The sequence below is a fragment of the Urocitellus parryii genome, unplaced genomic scaffold, assembly GCF_045843805.1.
Source record: "Urocitellus parryii isolate mUroPar1 unplaced genomic scaffold, mUroPar1.hap1 Scaffold_2350, whole genome shotgun sequence".
Classification (NCBI taxonomy): Eukaryota; Metazoa; Chordata; class Mammalia; order Rodentia; family Sciuridae; genus Urocitellus; species Urocitellus parryii.
This window is the reverse complement of record NW_027552402.1, coordinates 38,919-42,456: the sequence shown is the minus strand read 5'-3', so window position 1 is coordinate 42,456 and position 3,538 is coordinate 38,919.

Genomic DNA, 3,538 nt, shown 5'->3' with positions numbered 1-3,538 from the left:
CTCCCAGATCTTTGTTTCTAATAGCATTGTCCAATTAAAGGTACCAGATCTCCTTAAATGTCAGATTCTGGGATTAAAGCAGGAAACACACATAATGAACCTGGAACACTTTCTAGTGCCAGTAGTTAAGAAAGTGCTATTAACCCATATGCACACACATGTGCACACACATGATGAAAGAGTCAATTGAAACAGTTCATAATATGAAAGTAGAACAATTAGAGCAACAATAAGAGCTTAGGGATATACTATTATTTATAAAATCTCTATGGGCTATAACTGATATAAATGATTGTAGAAGAGAGAGAGAGAGAGAGAGAGAGAGAGAGAGAGAGAGAGAAAGAAAAAAAGAATAAACAAATCTCGATAGAATTCCAAATAATTCATGTAGATACTATACCACAAGCAAATGCAGAACAACTCCCCATTTCTTAAGTATGGGCTGTGAGTAGTTACTTCTTTATAAAAAGTATTGAAGGAAAGGCAGAAAAGTAACTTTAAAAGGGAGATAACCTGACAAATACTACCTCAATCAAGTGACTGAATTTGACATCACAGTGACAGGTCAGGTTAGAATACACTCTTGATGTGATCTGATGTGGAGGGCACTTCACCTCTGTGGGCTTCCTCCCTAGATCCATAATTCCATTCTATTCATTAGATGAGTATCAGACAAATTCTAATTGAGGGGCATACACCTCAAAACCAGAGGAAGTCAGAGAAACTGTCACACTCAGGAGGAGCCAAAGAAGACACAATGACTAAATGCAATGTGGTATGCTTGGTTGAAGCCTGAAACAGAAAAGGATTTGGTAAAAACTAATTAGAATAATGTACGGATCTCAGTTGCTAGTAATGTACTAATGTTGATTCATTTATTACAACAAATGTACCATACTGCCCTAATATCCTTGTAAGATATTAATAATGCGGGAGTAAGTTATTATATAGGATACTATAACTTTGTACTATTTTTGCAATTTTTCTGTAAATCTAAAATCATGTATATTTTTTCCAAAAAATCAACCATAACTTTGTCACTTTAAGAGAGATGACAACTTCTCATTTCTGTTCATTTTCTGAATTCTGCCAGGGTAACTTTTCTAAGTACAAGTATGGAAAAAAAAAAAAAAACTCTTGTTTCAATACTAACTGGCATAGTACCTACTGCCTATGGATGATTCTTTGCCAATCTAATTGGCCTCTACTGATGTCTTCCTTCCCTCAAGTCTATCAGTCCTGCACCTGTCAACAAATAAGTAAGCACTTGACCACATTGCTCAAAATAATAGGGGTTTCAATTTCTAACCTAACGAGAAGCCCAGGGGTAGATTCATAGTGCCTTGGTGGCTCCTGATGTTCAGGTTGCTGCCTCCAAGATGCTCCAGGGTTTTTTTCCAAACTAAAGCACAAAAGCTGCTGCAGCTTCAAAGTCAGGAAAGAGGACAAAAGGCAGTAGCAGCTCCATCTTTCCTCTTTTTACTATACTGCTTGTCCCCGTGTAGCTGTCTGCCTGTGTCTGATTGCCCAAAGCCCTATTACTTGGCAGTAAAGAGGGCCTACTCTGCAGTCTTCAGAAACGCTAAGCAAAGAAGTGAGGGTTGAGTATGATGGTTGATACATCCAGCCCTCAGTGTTTGTCACTCAGAATGCTGAGAATGTCATGTGACTATACTATTTCTATCATTCTCTGTAAGCATTCTGATTTTTCAGGACTTGGATTAGCTCTGACTCCCAGGCATTGTTACCAGATGATGCTTCCAGCTGTTTTTGCCCTGCATCTTCTATGATTATCTAAATCTCTCTAAATGACTATAGCCCTGTTCTAAGGGTGCAGAGTTTTGGAGAATCATAAAACTAAGAAACTTTCACTGAAACTTTCAGTAAAAAAAATCACTGATTTGATACCAATCTGAGGAACAGAAAAAGGGAACACTTTTTTAATACTCACTTTGAGAAAAGGAAAAGATTTTATTTTTCCATTAATTTCCATAATCATTTTATATCTCTTTTATAGAGTAGTAGAAGCATCTTATTAAAGGTGCTAATTATATTGGATTTGTGAGAAATATGTTTTCTGGAGGTGAAGTTGAGGCATATACAAAACAGTCAGAAAAATTGTACTAAGAATTCAGAGTAGGGTATTTGTAATTGGAATTATTCAGAAGAGGCCTATAGGTCAGTAATTTTAGCTATGATTATCATTAACAGTAATGTCAGTAGTACTGTAGAGCAACAGAATTTCTCTTACCCCTTATCAATGTCATAATATATATATATATATATATATATATATATATATATATATATATAATTTTTTTTCTTCTCTTTCTCTAACCTTTAATGTTGCCAGCCAATTTTATCTAGAAATAAGAAACCACTTCCTGTCTGTGTTGTTTGTGCTTTTTATGTGATATTTTTATTTAAGTAGTAAACTTAAATGCATTAGGTGGAGCTATAGAGTAGACTGACCTCCATTGCTGATTTTGTTTCCAGGAAACAGTGCAAGCTTGGTATACTCTGCTGACCTTTCATAATGTGTCCATGAGAGCTCTGATTGGTGTATCTGGCTGTGCATGGCAATTTATTTTCACATTGCCTCAATGCTTCTGGGTTGACCTTTTTAGGACTTAATTCTACTGATTAGTGGAGGCTTTGTCTACTCACTTATTTGGGGATGATATGAACATGTGGGTTCTTGGAGACTGTAGATGTTTTGTCCATGGGGACCCATGTCTATATGCCTTACCTAGCATTTGGAGCACATTAAAAACCCACTTATGCTGTAGAATAATATTTACTCATCATATAGTAATATATAATCATTTAAGAATGGTTTGGGCTGCTTTCCTTTGATATTAGATGTAAACAGAGGTAAAATGTTTCAGACACCTCAGGAGGGTAATTTGGGGTAAGCCAGGAAGGAATAGTAGACCTTTGTCTTAAAGGGAGCAGTGTTCTCTCCTTTATTCTTTACTGTTTCATGAGTTTTCTTGAAGTTTCCTTGTACTGAATAGTGCCTTCTAAATGGCACAATTGTATTTCTGTTTGCTGACCAGGGTAACGTTGAAATAAGAGGAGGAATTATCAAGCAAATGTGAGATTAGAATTATTCCCGCTTATTTGCTCCTTTGAATAACAATTTCTTAGATAATTCCTGGTTGGAAGAAAGGGCATTGATTTTTCTGATCTATTGTAATGAATGTGCATAAATCTGTTACACATTCTTAGGGTTTTTATCCCCATAAATGTTTCATATTACTTTGTAGCAGTCCAGGTTTTGAGGGACCTAAAGCACATATAATCTAGGAGTTTTATTTTGAAGAAAGTACAAAATTATGAATAAAATATTGACTGCTACTTTGGAATTAAAAAGTACTTCATGAGAAATTAAAACGGGGGTCAGGGGTATATCTCAGTTGGTAGAGTGCTTTCCTAGCAAGCAGAAGACCCTGGGTTCAATCCTCAGCACCACCAAAAGAAAAAAAAAGGGAAAAGAAAAGAAGTTAAAATGTATGAAAGAGCAAATACATACAAA